Below are 20,665 nucleotides of genomic sequence, written 5' to 3'. Positions count from 1 at the left end.
ACTACTACCTCTACTACCCTATACTTGTACTACTATACCCTGTACTACTACAGCTACCATACTGCACAACTTTTTGAGATGGGAACAAGGGATACCTATTAGCAAAGGCATATGTAGGTATAGGACACACCCCCTGCCACATCCCCTTAAAGAAGAATTTTACAAAAAAATGATTAGCTAAACCCACAAGTGCTTTTTTTACCACTACTATTCTTTGTACACTAGCCTTTGAAATTTACAAATGCAGCAATTTAGAAATTGGATGAAAGGTTTAGCATCGGGAAACACTTTTTGAAAGATATATAGTGCATTTTATATACTGTACAACTATATAGATCAAACCAAAATGAGGGACAAATGAGGAGGAAAAAGGAACAGAGGGACTTTGTTCCTAATCAGGGACAGTCCCTCAAAATCAGAGACAGTTGGGAGCTATGCAGCTACTACCCTATATTATTATTATTACTATACAGGATTTATATAGTACCAACAGTTTGCGCAACGCTTTACAAAATGAAGGCAGACAGTACACTTATGCCGCGTACACACGGTCGGACTTTTCAGCTACAAAAGTCTGACAGCCCGTCCGACAGACTTTCGACAGACTTTTGATGGACTTTCAACAGACTTTCTAACGACCAGACTTGCCTACACACGATCACACCAAAGTCCGACGGATTCGTACATGATCACGTACACCGGTCTAAAATAAGGAAGTTGATAGCCAGTAGCCAAAAGCTGCCCTAGCGTGGGTTTTTTTCCGTCGAACTAGCATACAGACGAGCGGATTTCTGGGTCCGGTGGAGTTACGACGTAAAGATTTGAAGCCTGTTCCAAATCTAAAGTCCGTCAGATTTGCAACTGGAAAAGTCCACTGAAGGTCCGATGAAGCCCACACACGATCGGATTGTCCGCCGGATTTGGTCCGTCGGACAAGTCCGGTTGAAAAGTCCGACCGTGTGTACTCGGCATTACAATACAATTTTGTACAGGAGGAATCATAGGGCCCTGATCGTTATAGCTTACAATCTAAGAATAATAATACTATTATTATCCTAGACTTCTACAGTTATTACACTATACTAGCCCACTATTATCCTTTATAAGTGTTACTGTACCTCACCTAGTGTTATTTTACCACTGCTACTGAACTATTACTAATCTTACAACAAGCAGTACAATTTTGCAACCATATTACAATTGCTAACCTGTTACTCATACTAATATACTAGTACTATACTACACACAACAAACATTGCTATACTATTGCAGATATTAAAGTGGTTGTACACCCTGTACAACCACTTTTACCTACAGGTAAGTCTATATTAAGACTTACCTGTAGGTGCTGGAAATATCTCCTAAACCTCCACGGTTTAGAAGATATTTACAATAAAGCCGTGCGCCGATGTCTACAGTGCATGCACACTTTAGAAAGGGAGTGCGCAGGAGTGACGTCACGTGACTCCGGCCAGTCACAGAGCCGGAGTTCACGCCCCCGGAAGGAAGAGGGGTGAAGATGGACGTTCGCTGCTAGTGGGGACATCGGTGAAATCGCAGGCTTCGGTTTCAGGTAAGTGACACATAATGGGATACTATGTATCACATAGCTTTACCTTTGCAGGGAAATAAAGAGGAAGTAAAACCCATCAGAGTTTACTTCCTCTTTAAAGACCTACAAACATACTACAACTGTTACTTCTGTTGCTTTACTACTTCTACCATTAACCAATGATACTACAAACATAATTAATATATATATTGATATATATTGAGATATAGAGATATATATATATATATATATATATATATATATATATATACACACACAGTATCTCACAAAAGTGAGTACACCCCTCACATTTTTGAAAATATTTTATTATATCTTTTCATGTGACAACACAGAAGAAATGACACTTTGCTACAATGTAAAGTAGTGAGTGTAAAGCTTGTATAACAGTGTAAACGTGCTGTCCCCTCAAAATAACCCAACTCACTGCCATTAATGTCTAAACCACTGGCAAAAAAGTGAGTACACCCCTAAGTGAAAATGTCCAAATTGGGCCCAAAGTGTCAATATTTTGTGTGGCCACCATTGTTTTCCAGCACTGCCTTAACCCTCTTGGGCATGGAGTTCACCAGAGCTTCACAGGTTGCCACTGGAGTCCTCTTCCACTCCTCCATGACGACTTCACCGAGCTGGTGGATGTTAGAGACCTTTCTCTCTTCCACCTTCCATTTGAGGATGCCCCACAGATGCTCAATATGGTTTAGGTCTGGAGACATACTTGGCCAGTCCATCACCTTCCCCCTCAGCTTCTTTAGCAAGGCAGTGGTCGTCTTGGAGGTGTGCTTGGGGTCGCTATCATGTTGAAATACTGCCCTGCGGCCCAGTCTCTGAAGGGAGGGGATCATGCTCTGCTTAAGTATGTCACAGTACATGTTGGCATTCGTGGTTCCCTCAATGAACTGTAGCTCCCCGTGCTGGCAGCACTCATGCAGCCCCAGACCATAACACTCCCACCACCATGCCAGTCTACCTACTACACAAATATATATATATATATATATATATATATACACACACACACACAGTAAAACTTTGGTTTGAGATTTATGCCCTGTACACACAACTGGTTTTCCCATCGGAATAAACTCTGAAGGTTTTTCCGGCGGAATCCTGCTGAAGCTGTCTTGCGTACACACGATCACACCAAATTCCGACCGTCAAGAACGCGGTGACATACAACACGTACGACGGGACTAGAAAAAGGAAGTTCAATAGCCAGTATCCAATAGCTTCCGTCTCGTACTTGCTTCAGAGCATTCTTCATTTTTGGTACGTCGGAACAGCATACAGACAAGCGGTTTTCTCGATAGGAATTGGTTCCATTGGAAAAATATAGAACATGTTCTCTTTCTAGGTCCGTCAGAATGCTCGACATAAAAAGTTCGATGGGGCATACACACGTTCGGAATATATGATGAAAAGCTCCCGTCGGACTTTTTCTGTCGGACATTCCGCTCATGTGTACACGGCATCACTTGGTTTGAGAGCGTTTTGCAAGAATTTTTAAATACATTTTGACTTGATATACAAGCGATGTCTTGATATACAAGTAGCGTCATGTCACAACTGAGTATAAAAGACAAGAGAGGCACCTCTAAGTGTGCAATGGTTACATTTAATGAAGGTACAACATTTAGCAACTCACATGGTTGATGATTAAAAGAGGCACATCTAAGTATGCAGGCATCCGGGGTAAAGCTGTCCACATGGACCATCCTCAGCACCGCCATCGACATCATCCCTTCCACACTGCACTCCACGAGCGCTTCAAGCTTCGCTTTCAGATCATTCTACTGCAGGGTAGTCTTCCTGGTCACGATTGCAGACTGACAGTGGTGAGAGCCGGCAGTGCGGAGGAGGGTCTATGTGGACAGCTTTACCCTGGATGCCTACATACTTAGATATGCCTCTTTTAGTCATCAACCATGTGAGTTGCTAAATGTTGTACCTTCATTAAATGTAACCATATTGCTACACTTAGAGGTGCCCCTCTTCTTTTTTATACTCTGTACCTCCTGCTGGATTTTGCTTCTAATCCTCATGTAGAGGCTTCCATTTGTTGATGGCCATTTTATAGCTATCACATGGCTATAATCTTATTATATATATACACACACATCAACTACTACAAACAGCTGTAGCACTGATTTTATTATTATTGATACTACTTAATACTGTCATTAGGTACACTTGCCTCCCCATCCATTCTCCCCCTCCATCCCGTTCATCTTTTCTACCCAGCTATCCTTCTAATCCATCCTACCTAATCCTCCATCCAACCCATCCATCTATCCTACCCATTGATTGCACCCTTGCATCCTACTCATTCTCATCCACCTGTACATGCTAACTGTCCATTCTCCCCACTCAGCGTTACAATAAGACTGAGGCAAATTAAATAAAAGGAAAGCTGGAAAGGCAAGGGAGTTAAACTCAAACTGAACAGACCGAAAAATCTCTCAACCAACATCTTGAAGTGGAATTCCAGACACCCCTAGCTAAATTTAAAAGCACTCACTAACTTCTCTTAACACCTATTCTGACTAACCTGTGTAAGAATTATTTGTATACTAACCTATTTTCAGGCCACTCTGGTCCGGTCACGCGATCGAGCTCCCTATTGTCAGCCAGCATGGCTTCTGGGAAGAGAAGGGAACACTGACAATAGATGGGCCATAGGAAGCCCTATAGGGGATGTGACTGCTTCGGCTTTTACTAGCTGGTGACAGAGCAGCTCTTTCATCTCCACTTCAGCGGTGCTGGCTGACACAGAGGACATCATCTGATTGGACCAAAGCACCCAGAAAATAGGCAAGTATACAGATATTTCTTACACAGGTTATTCAGCATAGGTGTTATATGGGGGGAAGGAGCATTTTTAAGATTAGTTAGGTGCTGCCACTTTTCCCTTTAAGAATTATTATACTAATGTTGCACAAAAAATCAGTCTACCTACCACACAAATTTGCAACAGCAAATTACAGACCTGCTTAACTCTTTCTTACTGTGGAAAAATTGTAAAACTTAGATTTTCTGAAGCTGAGTCTTAATCTTATACAGGGAAAATGTGAGGGGTTTTGTTCATTCCATCACAGCTGGAATTAAAGAATATGCTACCCCAATATTTTATATTAATTTCTACCATGTACTTGTGTTAAAAAGTATCTTGTTCGCTTTTTATTGCTTCCTTTGTGTGAAATACCTGATGTTCCAGCCAGATCCCCTGCTTTCCTATTTTAAAACTGACCACGCTGAGCATAGAAACACATCCATCTCAGCATGGTCAGTTGACTTGTGCTGACATGCCCCCAGCACAGCCATTCACTAGGAAGATCAGTGTACTGCTGCTTCTCCACAGACCCCGATGTGCTATTTCAGACCCTGGTTCCTTGGAGAAACATCAGGATCCCACATGCACCCCTTGAGTAACTTCAGAACAGGCTTTAAGCAGTGTACACAACTTTACTGAACTTTTGGCAGCACATATACAATATACAGCAATGTCCTTTCCCTAACTAAATTGAACTGTGCCTGCCCCAGGTTACCTGTCTGGGTGTACCATGTCTGGGTCCAAACTGGAGATGACAAAGGAGTACATGTTCTAGGGAGTATTCCGATAGATCGACATTCCAAACTGACCAACAAGCTTCTTTGGACATAATTCTGAGTCTCCGTGCATGCATCCTGAGCCTATTCTAGGTTCCCCCACTTGTTCTATGTGCCCATCCCAAGGATCCGGGCCTCTTCCCTTTATATCACACAGGAGGGAGGCTGGACCCTGAGGAAAACCTGCAAACACACAAGGAAAAGCGGCACAGGCATTAACCCCTTCCCTCCCAACCTGGGCAGCTGGGTAGACTGACTAAACAATAACAGGCAAGACTGCCTACAAGTATCCTTGCCTGGTCACTGTGTCTACGGTCCTCAAAGTTACCCATTTCTTTGTGCTTCTTAAAAAGAGCTTGAACAGAACATCTTGAAACCCCAGTCTGCTTTGAAATCTTTGCCTGGGAGAGACCTTTCTATTACTACCGGTAATAGTATTACTACCTTGAGTCTTATTGCTGTGCTCAGTCTCACCATGATGTATGACTTGTCTGCCACAACCTCACCCTAGTAGCAGAGTTTGGCTGTTCCTCATCCAGTTTTAAGCCTCTTACACAGCTGTTACTGTTTCAACCTAAATTTGAAATTGACAATCATTAGCACCTGTTTGGTAAAACTGGTTAATCATACATCTGACTTTAATCCTACAAAATCCCTGATTTTGTGCAAGTGTAAGAATTGATGCTGGTTTGAAGCCAAACTGTAGTCACACCAAATAATGATTTGATTTAAATTTTTTTTCTGTTTGCTCACTTTGAATTTTGTAAATTCTTATAAACAATTAAAATATATATTTTTGAAAGCATTCATTCTTTACAGCATTCTTCACACCTGCCTAAAACATTGCACAGTATACACACACACACACACACACACACACACACACACACACACTTGATTCTTTACAGCAGCCAGCAAATTTTCCACACACCTACTCGCAAAATGAACATTTGAGGGCTGATGTAAAGAATCAAGTGTGTATGTACTGTGCAAGGTATTAGAGTGGAAAACGAGGGCTTGCGAGTGTGGGCTGCCTGGGAGAGGGGGGCGAGCACTGCTGGCAGAGAGACGTTCTCCCATCGATCGCCCCAGGGAGAGAGCGTGGAGGAAGAGAAGAGCCGCTGGATCACAGAGCGCAGATATAGCCCACTGTAACAGCTTACATTACAACTGCCGTCTGCTCGTGGTTACACACTGCTCCGCCTCCTGACCTGCCCCTGTGATAGACAGAATGCCGATCCAATGCTGGGATGCGTTCTGTTTACCACAGGTACATGATCCGGCCGTCCTCTCTCTTCCGCGGAAGAGGTGAGGCTGCAATGGTGGGCACAGGTCACATTGTAATGATGGGCACAGGTAAGGCTGCAATGATGGGCACAGGTGAGGTTGCAATGATGGGCACAGGTCACGATGCAATTATGGGCACAGGTCACGCTGCAATGGTGGGCACAAGTCACGCTGCAATGATGGGCACAGGTCATGCTGCAATGATGGGCACTGGTCACGCTGCAATGGTGGTAACAGGTCACGCTGCAATGAAGGGCACAGGGGAGGCTACAATGGTGGGCACAGGTCACGCTGCAATTATGGGCATGGGTGAGGCTGCAATGGTGGGCACAGGTCACACTGCAATGGTGACCACATGTCACGCTGCAATGGTAGGCACAGGGCACGCTACAATGATGGGCACAGGTCACGCTGCAATGGTGTGCACAGGTTAGGCTGCAATGGTGTGCAGAGGTGAGACTGCAATGGTGGGCACAGGTGAGGCTGCAATGTTGGGCACAGGTGAGGCTGCAATGATGGGCACAGGTCACGCTGCAATGATGGGCACTGACGAGGCTGCATTGATGGGCTCTGATGAGGCTGCATTGATAGCAACTTTATCAGTGCCTGTTAATCTTTACTTTTGTAACTTAATTGCGCATAAAACATTTATGTATCAATTCATGAGATAATTAATGAGGGCATGTTTAGGGGCGGAATTAGGGGCGGGCAGGGTAGGGATTGGGTGGGGCAACTGGTGGCGAGTAACCCTTAAGGCCTGGCTATGAGCCCTGCTTTACAGTATATTATGTATTTTCCATTCTATATATTTTATCATGTATTTTCCTCTCCATATATTATATATCATATATTTGCTCTCAGATAAATCTATCATTTTTTACGGTTAGAAGCTTGTTTTACTAATTAGACATCACATTGGCTAGACTATAATTGACCATTGCAAGTAACTCATACATTGACTGCAAACCATCCCTTCACATCCTCAGATGGCGGCCTCTCCACCCTCTCTTGGATAAGAAGTGCCGCTACTTGTCCACTAATTAGTGAGACGGCTGGAGGTGCCCTCTCCTCCACATTGTTGTCCTTCTGTCGGATCACAACTTTGAATTAACTAGTTCAAAGCGCACGACTTTCATGCTCCCCATTCCACGTTGAAGACTTTCAACTTGGTATTTCAAAGTACCTCTCGACGGCGGTTCAAAGGCCCTTTGGCTTGCGGGGGGTACAAGAGGAGCAAAAGGTTGTGTGGCTACAAAGACGGCGTCTGGATAGTGGTACGCAGTCCTGGGTGGAAGGTGTTAATACGATTGATTAACATTTTGTTTCCGGCATCAGGTAATAATTGGGGAGGAGGAAAGTCTCATTTGTATGAAGAGTAGCGTCACCCACTGCACACACATTAGGATTAGTTTAGAGATAAAAAATCCATCCGCTAGATTAGTCATGGAGGAATAGAGAAGATCTTGTACTTTCCAATTCATCTTCCTCTCCTCACTCTCCTCTTTTTATCTGGCTGCCCACAAGACATGGAGCCACTTTAATTGGTCCTGGGGGAAGCTATGGGCCTCTCCTTTCATCAGTCGATCCTTTGTATGGCGTACGTGTCTACGGTTCTCCAGAGATAAACAAAGAGATGACTTGTTGGTGCTGGAGGAGGACGTTCTCTTATTATAACCCATCATTTACCTAATGTGGAATCTATTCGCTCTGGCTCTCATCTCACATCCGTCTTCTGCTAATGACAGAGATTTGTCCCCTCCTGGCCCACCTCTCATATTAGTCGCAATATCCAGGGACACAAGGGGAATATTAGATCAAAACATCAAATCCGAAGCCGATTACTGTAACTTCACACAATGGTCGAATTTATGACAAGTGCCGGAAAGAAAAAAAAATACATAACAGAGATGTTCTGAACCCATCACAGAGATATACGATACAAGGCAAAAGTCTCCCAGATTGCCAGATGTGATGAGAATTGTCACTGGACCACGTGGCAGCCACGACAAAGCTTGTCACTGTGTCACAAAGCAAAAGTCGCTGTTATTGGAGTATGGCAAGATATTGACACCAGGGACAAGCAGGCGATAAACACTGTGAAAAACAGCAATTTTGTTTTTGTCAACATTTCAACAAAATTACTCTTTGATTAGCCATATCCCACTGCCAGGTGAAATTAGAAAAAAAAAAAAGTTACTCCTAGGTGTTACACCAAATCACACACTGACTTTGTTTATAAACATAGAGTTAGGTTATCATTTGGGTACAAGAACAGGTCCAGGAGAGATGAAAGGAGCCCAGAGCAGGGATGGTGTGAACCCATCATAATGGGCACAGTAGGAGTACAGACCTAGAAACAGTCCAGAGATGGTGAGGAGAACACCTTGTGATGGGCAGATCATGTGTGCAGTCCCTGGTAAGTCAGCCAAGGGATAGTTGGAAACCCTCATTATGCGCACTCAGATGTGCAGACCCAAGAACTCAGCAAAGAGGTGGTGGTAACCCATGATAATGGGTGAAACAGGTGTGCAGAGCTAGGAAGGGATGGTGGGAATCACTCATAATGGGCTAAATATGTATGCAAAGCTGAGAACTCAGCACAGGGATGGTGGGAGCCCCTCGTAATGGACACAACAAGTGTGCAGACCCAGGAACTTTAAAATTGATCTACTGCATCTTCCTCGTCTTTGGTGTCTTACAAGACTTCAGACGGACAAAAATCTGTGCTGCAGCACTGACAAGGGAGGGACGATAACTGAACACACACACATCGCATGATCAGTCGGCTGAGATCACTGCCAGAACTGAATTGCATAATCACCATTCGGCATTCTCTGCATGGGTGGAACTATGCAAATTTTTTTTTTTTAACACATACAAATCTGATAATTTCCACTCAACTAAATTATCCCAGAGTCTGGATGGAGTACAGCTAATACATTTATATAGAATATAATGGATAGTTCTGAGTCTCCACTGTCCATTTTTTTGTTTGATCTTTTCAGAAAGTTCTTTATCTTTCAACTGACTTTCCTTCTCCTGTTGATTTTTTGTTTCCTTTCTATATGGAGATATGATGATACCTCAGGGCACAACAATTTAATTTGTTGTCTGTTCAGGGATTGAAGTCTTAACACAATATGTCTGTAATAAGATTTCCTGACAAGTGGTTGATCCCCAGGCATATCGGAACTAACATTCTATGACCTCACACCCACCAATCCGATCATTCCAGTCGACTAATATGACACCTCATCTGTGTCCATACCTCCCAACATTTTGAGATGGGAATGAGGGACACCTACTAGCAAATGTATGTAGGCATAGGACACGCCCCCTGCCCCCCCCTCCCTTTAAAGGAGAATTAACCAAAAAAAAGTTGAATTAAAGTGGAGGGCCACCCTGAAAAAAAAAATTACACCAAAAATCCTAAAAAAAAAATTTGAAAAAAAATTTGAAAAAAAAAAATTTAAAAACTTACCTAAACCCTTGTTGCTAGGCAGTCTTCCTAATCTGCCTCTTCCTTTTCCGCTGTGTCTTTTGCTCCTCGGTGAACGGCCCCGTTGTCTTCTGGGAACTGTGTGTGTTCCCAGAACACCACGGGCCATTCACAGAGCGCCGCGCCACTCGCGCGTGCGCAGTAGGAAACTGGCAGTGAAGCCGCAAGGCTCCACTGCCTGTTTCCCTTACCTAGGATGGCGGTGCCGGGACCCGAGAGCCGAGGGACGGGTCGGCCTCGGGCGGCCGACATCGCGGGCACCCAGGACAGGTAAGTACTTATTTAAAGTCAGCAGCGTGTTTGTAGCTGCTGACTTTTAATTTTTTTTTTTTAGGTAGGAATCCCGCTTGAAATCCACAAGGGTATTTTTTTACCACTACTATTCCTTTACATTTGCTTTTAAAATGTACAAATGCAGCAGTTTAGAAATTGGCTAAAAGGTTTAGCACTGGGAAACACTTTTTGAACGATAAATAGTGCATTTTATATACAACTATATAGATCAGACCAGAATGAGGGACAAATGAGGGGGAAAGAGGGACAGGGGGACATTGCTTCAAATCAAGGACAGTCCCTCAAAATCAGGGACACTTGGGAGCTATGTCTGTGTCCTCTGTGGTGGTGGCAACATTTTGGAGTGCTGGTGTTGTGGCCAAATAATCACCCCAGCGGAGAACCATTTTCTCTAATTGAATCATTCTCTCGCTGGACTGGAATGTTGCAGAATTTCAATTATTGGAATGGAGAGACTTTTTGGGAAAAGGTAAATGATCTGTTAGCGATCCAGTCACTAGTGAGTTGTCACTAGAGGCAGGACTAATATTAATTATTTATTACAGGTACTTACATGTCAATTTTCGCAGCGTTTTACATATTTATTATACATCCACATCCAGGATTACTCTGATTCTGATATGGCCCTTAAGCCTCGTACACACAATCAGATTTTCCGCAGACAAAACCTCTGACTTTTGTCTGAAGGCGTGTGTCTGGATTTTGTCTTGCATACAAACGGCAAGGAATTTTCAGCCAACAAACTTGAACGTAGTGACGTACTACGAGGTTTTTCAGCTCTTTTGCGCCAGTCTTTGGGCTCCTTCTGCAAATTTCGTGTTAGAAGTTTGGTGAGTGTTGATTCATGCTTTTCATTTCGCGCTTTTCGTTTAGCACTTTTCAGTTTGCGCTTTTCATTTCGTGCTTTTCAGTTCATTTCTGAATGGCCGTTCATCAACCACACGTGTTGCGGAATCGGAGGAGATAACGTGTTATTTATTATTAGCCTTGGAGTAATTTCTTTGACCCAAGTCCAGTCCAGGAACAGGAGGAGGAGGAGGAGTTCTTAGACCAAAAATTGGTTGCTTTATTAATCGTGACCAATTATGTCATATGCCTTTGCTGCGGGAGCTCCAGAAGAATAATCCAGATGATTTTCTGAATTATCTCTGGATTACGGACCCCTGCTTTCACCAACTCTTGGCATTGTTGACCTCCTATATTAAGAAGCAGGACACATGCATGAGGCTTTTATTTTATTTTTTGGTTGAATAATAATGATTTGATTTGTTATATTTTCTATATTTTTGGATGCATAGAATGCACTTTTTGGTTAAGTTCTATTGTCAGATTGCATGTCTAATTTTATTTGTTTTCTTTTTTTTTTTAATGCACAATAAAAAAAATAGGAGAATAATACTTGGCTATGTGTTTTATTTCAAATGACAGTTTGGGAGTAGGCAGTTACATTTAAAAAAAATACAATGTAAAATTGACAAGGGACATCAACATAGTAGTATCTTTGATCTTAAAAACTACAGGATAATGGTGGTATCTTGCCCAAAAAAAAAGCATATTAATATTATTCTTGATATCACTAGAAAAAAAAAGCCTTTGAAAATTTGTTTGCAATAACTCCATCAGTATCACCAGTAAAGCAGCTTTATTATTATCCTATTAAAGAAGAAGAAAATGTGCACTGCATTTCGAGATTTCATAATTTGCCACGTCACGAATATTAATTCTCCAATACGAACGCTAGTTTTCAAGACCGAGCGCTTCTGGTTCGTCCTTGCTGCCAAGCATGCGTGTTTGTACTTTGGACTTTTGTCCAACGGACTTGTGTACACACGCTGGGAAAATCTGACAACAGACATTTGTCCGCGGAAAATTTTAAAACCTGCCATCCAAGACATTTGTCTGTGGAAAATCCGACAACAATTGTCCAATGGAGCGTATAAGCGGTTGGATTTCCCACCAACAGCCTGTCATCACACATTTCCTGTCAGAAAATCCGATTGTGTGTACGTGGCTTTAAGAGCATACAGGCGGTTTTGATGGGATCTAGGGCCCTCACATATAGTATAGCAGCCTCAGAAGTGTCATGCGATTGCCCATGACTTGTAGGAAGCTTGTTGAGGCAGATAGGAGAAGGAATTTATGCAATATCTTGTACAGAGTGTAATCTAGGGGCGGAGTAGCCATGTCTGGCAATCTAAACTCAGGGGCTCAGGGACAGCCTCACCCCTCCACAGTTGCACTTTGGGATGAATACGGTTTTATTACAACTGTCTGTTTGCAATAAAATATTTCTGAGTACATAACAGATGTCCCTATAATGAAGAGAATGGCCTGAAGAAAGTTGTTGTCCAGTTCCTGAGAGGATGACAAGACCATTATAGCTTGCAGCTCCTTCCCCAACCTGATCTAAAAGTTTCTCTCAGCAGCTTTTGGCCTCAGATTCATCTTTATGGAATTCTCCATCCTCTCGTCAACCGTCATTACAGGAAACGCACTGTTTGGCAGTCTAACATTCAAGGTTCCACACAAGATAAAAAGAAATATAAATCCCTGAGTTCTTGATCCCACGCTCAGCACGATGGTAATTTGGGGGAATTATTTTGTCGCTCTCTCTTTCCCTTCATGGGAAATTGCTCAATCAGTTCATAAGATGTGACTCAGCACTTTCTCACTTGTTTTAGGGGCCCCTGAGATGTCACTGGCCATTATTTCTCCCGAAAATGTTATGTGACACTTTTCCTGCACACAATTACTATATTTTTGTGAAAATTCAGCTCTCCGTGTCATTATGACGAGCGCCTTTTATAGGGTCATAAAGATTCAGTGTCACCATAAATCCCGTCTCTTGCCGCAGATGACGTTTATGGGACCCGCGACAAGGACAGCTCAGAAATTTATACCCGGCTGGATGCCGTTGCCGTTATTCAGAACATCGGAGGGACACTTGGAAAACATTTGTGCACATTTTAAAAAACACATTTCGATAAATGCAGAATTGTTTATTTAAATCTATTTTACATGGACATTATTCACTGATACAACAGAAGAGGCAATACATACTGTATATTATAGAGGTTGCTCTACAAGGCGGAGTCTGCTAAGTGCGGACTCTGAAAAGGGTGGAGCATTAACATAGATCAAATCAGAGACAATATAATATGATACATAAAACAAGTATGATTTTCCCCAGATCTACTGATGAGGACGCAGAAATGATTTTCCAATAAAACATTTCACTGCAAGGATGACAATGATAAACATGGGTTTAAATAAAATCACAAAAATGTTATAAATAAACCAAACAAGGTATTTATACACAAAAAATAGAGAACAATATTTACAGCATTTATAAATCTTTCGCTCACTAGGTCAATATACAATTATACTAACAATAAAGATATTCCAGACACATGTACATTGTAATATCTGTACATGTGTACATAAAAAGCCAATCATCTATTATATAAAATAATTCCAGACATAATCTGGGAGCCTAAAATTCCCTGAGCGCAGGATAAACCAAGCTTAGAATTTGCTATCATTGAAGTGCTATTGACAAGTAATCAATAAGATCAAGAGAGATGCTGGATTATGTCATGTGACAAGGATGAGAGGAAAATCATTCAACTTCCAGAGAGAGAAAGAAGGAAGAAAGAGATGATAGAAGAAAATAAGGAAGGAAGAAATAATGAAGGGAGAGAAGGAAAGAAGAAAAAAGGAAAAGAAGAAATGATAAACTGAGATCGGAAAGGAAGGAAGGAAAGGGGAGAGAGAAAGAGAGCAGGGGTGAGAGAGGGAAGACAGCGGGTTGTAGGCTATACCCTAGCTGTCCCACATTGTCATTGTTCTGTTAGGGCCTACCAGAATAAAGGGCTATCCAGGGACCACCTTCTCGGTACTGCAATCACTCCAAAGCTCTTGTAGACCCATAGAGGTTGATTTACTAAACCTGGAGAGCGCAAAATTGTCAGAAACCATCAAATCAGACTGAGACAAAAGTACAGTTAAATCACACTTGTTTAATAATAAAAGTAAAAAGAACAAACGTAATCAAAACATAGCCAGAGTTCAGTAACTGGAATGGATAGTCAGCCAAGCCAGAAGTCAAGGATCAAAGTAGTGGAACAGCAAGCAGGATCTGGAGCCAGAAGGGATGTCAGCAAAGCATGTCTTTAAACAGGAATGCAGGCAATGTTTCTTGTGATGTTGACCAAGGCGAAGGCAGAGACCCTCTGGACTGGACGGCTTAAGTAGGCAGGACAGATGAGCAGGATATGAACAACAGCCGACAGCAGCTCAGAGAAGGAAGGGCTGAGCACAGCCCTGACAAAGATCTGGTGCAGCTGTGCATGGTATCAGGTTTAAGTTTGCCCAATTAAGCGTTGACAAAAAAAAAAAACCTGGAAGCTAATTGGTTGCTATACAAAGCTGCACCAGATTTTGCACTCTCCAATTTTAGTAAATCAACCCCACATTTTCTACATACTGCATGTACAGATAGTATATTCAAAGCCTCACAATGCCATACCCATAGAAGAGACAAAAGAAAAAACCTCTAGGAGAAATCATACCCTCTCCTCTCAATGCCATCCCCATGGTCCATTCCAACCCTGACCCTTAATACATACATCCCAACTTTTTTTGAGATGGGAACGAGGGACACCTATTAGCAAACATATGTAGGCATAGGACCAGCCATGTCCCCTTAAAGGTAAATTATACAAAACAATTATTAATTAAACCCACAAGTGCTTTTTTTTACCACTACTATTCCTTTATACTGGCTTTTAAAAGTTACAAATCTAGCAAGTTAGAAATTGGTTGAATGGTTTAGCACTGGGAAACACATTTTTGAAAGGTAAAAAGTGCATTTTATATACAACTATATACTGTAGATTAGACTAAAATGCGGGACAAATGAGGAGGAAAGAGGGACAGAGGGACTTTTGTTCCAAATCAGGGAAAGTCCCTACATGACATAATACAACCAATTACATAATACAACTTATGCCCCGTACATACGGTCGGACATTGATCGGACATCCCGACAACAAAATCCATGGATTTTTTCAGACGGATGTTGGCTCAAACATGTCTTGCATAAACACGGTCGCACAAAGTTGTCAGAAAATCCGATCGTTCTGAACGCGGTGACGTAACACACGTACGTCGGGACTATACACGGGGCAGTAGCCAATAGCTTTCGTCTCTTAATTTATTCTGAGCAGGCGTGGCACTTTGTGCGTCGGATTTGTGTACACACGATCGGAATTTCCGAAAACGGATTTTGTTGTCGGAAAATTTTATAGCAAGCTCTCAATCTTTGTGTGTCGGAAAATGTGTGATGGAGCCCACACACGGTCGGAATTTCCGACAACAAGGTCCTATCACACATTTTCCGTCGGAAAATCCGACCGTGTGTACAGATCATAAGAGTTACTCCTGCACAAGAATGAAATGAATATATAAACAGCACTGCTCACTACCCAAATCCTTCCCATACACATTTAGTACCCTGATGTTTAGGCAGGGCTGCTATTAAATTTAGTTGCCAGGCGATAGTTTCCTTGGCCAATTGTTAGGAGATGAATTGACTTCTCTTGAATTCTGGCATTGCTGCAATTTTCTCTTCTGTCACCAGGTGGCATTGTGGCTGGTGACATTAGATAAGACAAGGGCATAGCAAGGACAGATTAGGAATGAATGGGGTGTCTCAGCCAATGGGCAGGGATTTTCTTAGGTCCCTTGGCCTGCTGGGAGAGCCTATTTATTTGGGTGGAGTCAGGTGATTGGGGTTCTGTGCCACCTGGAATGCTGACTGGGTGGACGTGTGTTGTACTGCCCCGGGCTGTTAGGCCAGAAACCTAAGGCCTATATCAGGGACATCTGGCTGCTAGGCTGTCTGAAGGCCTATCCAGAAGCAGGAGAGGCAGCGTAGCGTTGGGACTGCGGGCTTGTAGTCCAATCAGAAGTATTGGTTCCACCGGCCAGGGAACCAGTCATGGGTAGAGGTAGAGGGGAAGCTGTTGCCACTAAGGGACCATCCACCTTGCTACTGGAGACTATTGTGAGTAAGCTGAGGCCAGTACCAGAGCAGACTTCTCACCAGCCGGGGATGGTGAAGAAGTGGGAAAACTTCAGCAAGTGCCAAGTCAGGAACCCAACTGGACAGCAGAGGTGACGCTTGTGGAGCATCAGTGAGTGCCAAGCCAGGGACCCAGCAGGGAAGCGGGGGTGACACTTGAGGAAGATACTGAGTGCTAAAGTGGAAGCGCTCAGGGGATCCAGTGGCTAGTGGATTTGAAGTCGAGTGAAAGGCTGGGAGCTCGTTGAGTGAAGACCCACAGTGAGTGAGAGTGAGTGAGTGAGTGTGAAAGCTGTTCATGTTGCAAATAGTTGAATACAATTGTCTGTATCTGTAAACTGACCACGGTATATCAAGGCTGCTGAGCCCTAACACTGTGGTCCGTTTATGTGCCTCCATCATCCACGGCCCTCCTGTCCTCCTATGTGCTCCTCTGTCAGTGCCAGACCCCTCTGTCAGTGCCTGCCAGGCTCCTGCTGCTCTCATAAGTTTTATAATGTTATATAAGCTCCTCTGTGTTCTAATAACAAGTGCTCCTGTCTGTGTGCTTTATTAAAAAAATGCCTCCTTTACCATATATCACAGCAGTTCCCTGCGATAACGTGACGGCCGGCTCTCTCTCTCCTTTCTTTCTCGTGTCTTGGCTGATGTCAGCGGGGTAATCACGGCTTGTCCACTGCATCTGTCAGCCGGGAGGAGAGAAGACACGGCCGGTAACGTGATCGCAGGGAACCCGCTGTTAAACAAGGTAAAGGAGGCTTTTTTTTTTAAAATAAAACACACAGACAGGAGCACTTGTTATTAGAACACAGAGGGGCTTATATAAAGTTATGGAAGAGGGTTAACAACCACTTTAATGAAATAAATAAGAGTTCTTTCACTCTTCAGACTTTAAATCATCAAATGTGCTCCCTCTTATGGTCCCCTACTCACCAAGTGTTACAATATATACTAATACCACAGTGCTGTCACTTTAAGTGGTTATTAAGATATTATTTGGACTGCAGCTGTTCAATAGCAACCTACAAATGTGGTCCTAATCTTAGCTCTAATCATAGCGCTGTCCCAACCTTTACTTTTGTTGTGCCAGAAAATGCTTAAATGCATTAGTGAAAAACTGAAAAAGTGCTTTGCTCGTCTAATTGCTCGTCACATGAAGTGATCCAAGTATATTGGGAAAGTTCAACACATCATGTAAAGTACTTCCAAAAAATACATTAAAGTGCTCCAGTCCAAATAAACTACTACAATTCATTCTATAAGCTTGCCATGTCCACATCTATAGAAAGCAATCCACATGTATTCAATTTAATCAAGTTCCATTAAAGTACTGCAGCGAACATTCTTTTTATGGCATTCTTTATTCAAAAGTACTCCAGTGCAAAAAGTTCTATGCAACAAAGTGCTTCTGTGCAATCTGTGAGCTTATCGTGCTTCCTTCACCACTCTGTATGTGATAACACTCACCAGAACTTTATGGCTTTGTGCCTTTCAGCTACAAAGTCTCCAAAGGCTTATGGATTTTACCCTCCCAGGTCTCTGCAGAGGATCAAGCAGCTCCTCCTCTCCTCACCAACATTGAGTTCACTGAATTTTACTTGGTATCAGCCTCTTATAATGTACTGTACAGTCTAAACAGCAGAGCTCATGTAGAGGGAAGGAAAAGCAGCAGAAGGAGCCAATCTCTTTGTAACAGTAACATTCTTCACCTTTCACTATCCAGACTAGGGCATCCCCTCTCCTCCACCTGGTGAGCCAACAGTTCAGTGAGAACTGAAAGACATCATACTTATTAGACCTTATAGCAGCCATAGCTTAACCCCTTGACATACGCAGATATGAGGCCTCACTGGACCAAGCTTTTGTTTCCGTGGGGCCACATATCTGCACAGTGCACTCCCTGCACAGAGGCCGGGGTCTCACTAACGATCAGACCTGGAACTCCCGATTGCGATTCACCTGATCACTGTGATAGCCTCTGATTGGCTACCACAGTGATCAGTCACTGTGAAGCCCACTCCTGTGTTTCTCTCTTTGTGAATAGAGAGGAAAGATACACTGCATCTTTCTCTCTCCTTGCAAAGAGAAAAAAAAACAAGTGTGTGTAAAAAAAAAAAAAAAAAAAAAAAGTAATAATAATAAAAAAAAATAAATAAAAATAAATAAAAAATAACTAGATCAAGATTTGATCTAGCCCAGTGCTAGGGTTAGGGATTATCTCAAGTAAGGGTCAAATGTCCTGGTCAAAGGTCATGGTCAGTATATTTTGGACGGGACACTTTTTTAAATTAAGCGGGGTTCCGGCCACGAAATTTTTTTTTTAAAGTCAGCAGCTACAAACACTGTAGCTGCTGACTTAAATAAGTAGACTTACCTGTCCTGGGTGCCCACGATGTCGGCCGCCCAAGGCCGTCCCATCCCTCAGCTCTCGGGTCCTGGCACCGCCATCCTAACTAAGGGAAACAGGCAGTGGAGCCTTGCGGCTTCACTTTCAGTTTCCTACTGCGCACGTGCGAGCGGCGCGGCGCTCTGTGAATGGCCCCGTGGTTTTCTGGGAACACGCACAGTTCCCAGAAGGCAACGGGGCCACTCACCGAGGAGCAGGACACGCCGCGGAATAGGAAGAGGCAGATTAGGAAGACTGCCTAGCAACAAGGGTTTCAGGTAAGTACATTTTTTTTTTCACGTTTTTTAAAAATTTTTTTGCAGATTTTTGGTGCAATTTTTTTGTTTAGGGTGGCCCTCCACTTTAGTGTGTTTTAGGAAGGATGAAAAGGCAAAATGCACACTATTGGTTCTGGGCTGTACTACGGTTACAGACAAAAGTTAAAAAAACATCCACATATACTCACCGGCCACTTTATTAGGTACACTTGTTCAATTGTTTAGTAACACAAATTGCTAATCAGCAAATCACATGACAGCAACTCAATGCATTTAGGCATCTAGATATGGTGAAGATGACTTGTTGAAGTTCAAACCGAGAATCAGAATGGCGAAGAGTGACGTTGAACGTGGCATGGTTGTTGTTGCCAGACAGGCTGGTCTGAGTATTTAAAAAACTGTTGATCTACTGGGATTTTCACGCACAACCATCTCTAGGCTTTACAGAGAATGACCTGAAAAATAGAAAATATCCAGTGAGTGGCAGTCGTGTGGATGAAAATGTCTTGTTGATGTCAGAGGAGAATGGGCAGAATGGTTTGAAATAACAGAAAGGCAACAGTAACTCAGATAATGCCGCGTACACACGGTCGGACTTTCCGGCATACTTGGTCCGGCGGACCAGAGTGTGCCGGACAATCCGCCCGTGTGTGGGCGGCGGCGGACTTTTCCGGCGGACTTCTTCCCAAAAGCCCGCCGGACCTAGATTTTAAACATGTTTGAAATCTTTCCGTCGGACTCAGTTTCGGGCGGAAAGTCCGCTCGTGTGTGTGCTGGTCCGACGGAAAGCCCGCTCGTGTGTAGGCTGGTCCGACAGACCAAATACGACACGAGGGGATGGTATTGCATCTCGCGCTCGCTGCAATAGGAAAAACAAATCTTCCTATTGCGGCGAGCGCGGGGCATACCAGGCCCTTAGGTCTGGTATGGATTATAAAGGGGAACCCCGCTACGCCGAAAAAACGGCGTGGGGTCCCCCTAAAATCCATACCAGACCCCGATCCGAGCACGCAGCCTGGCCGGTCAGGAAAGGGGGTGGGGACGAGCGAGCGCCCCCCCCCCCTCCTGAACCGTACCAGGCCGCATGCCCTCAACATGGGGGGTGGGTGCTTTGGGGGAGGGGGGCGCCCTGCGCCCCCCCCCCCAAAGCACCTTGTCCCCATGTTGATGAGGACAAGGGCCTCTTCCCGACAACCCTGGCCGTTGGTTGTCGGGGTCTGCGGGCGGGGGCTTATCGGAATCTGGGAGCCCCCTTTAATAAGGGGGCCCCCAGATCCCGGCCCCCCACCCTATGTAAATGAGTATGGGGTACATGGTACCCCTACCCATTTACCTAGGAAAAAAGTGTAAGTAATAAAACACACTACACAGGTTTTTAAAATATTTTATTAAACAGCTCCGGGGGGGGGATCTTCCTCCGGCTTCGGGGGTCTTCTTCCGGCTTCGGGGGTCCCTCCGCTTCATCTTCTCCCGGCGTCCGGTTGGTTCTTCTCCGCTCTCCGGCCTCTTCTCCCGGTGTCGCAGGTCTTCGGCCGGCCCCTCCGCTCTCTTCATGTAGCTCTATTGCGAGCGGAGGTCCGGACTTCTGGGCTTCTTGGCTTCTCTTCTCTTCTCTTCCCCCAGATGTTGACACGACGCTCTCTCCGGCTGGACTGGTCTC

At 43.7% G+C, this 20,665-nt stretch overlaps 1 long non-coding RNA gene across 1 annotated transcript in view; it reads right to left on the bottom strand.

Moving 5' to 3' along the window:
• The window catches only part of LOC141134627 (uncharacterized), a 156,654-nt gene that overhangs the window by 68,139 nt on the left and 67,850 nt on the right, over window positions 1-20,665 (bottom strand). The window contains exon 2 of the long non-coding RNA XR_012243245.1: window positions 19,194-19,460. This is a non-coding gene — a long non-coding RNA (uncharacterized lncRNA). The remainder of the gene's footprint in view (window positions 1-19,193; window positions 19,461-20,665) is intronic.

This window comes from Aquarana catesbeiana, linkage group LG03 (genome assembly GCF_042186555.1).
Source record: "Aquarana catesbeiana isolate 2022-GZ linkage group LG03, ASM4218655v1, whole genome shotgun sequence".
Lineage (NCBI taxonomy): Eukaryota > Metazoa > Chordata > Amphibia > Anura > Ranidae > Aquarana > Aquarana catesbeiana.
Note: the sequence above shows the minus strand (reverse complement) of the source record. Positions and strands in the feature narration are given on the sequence as shown.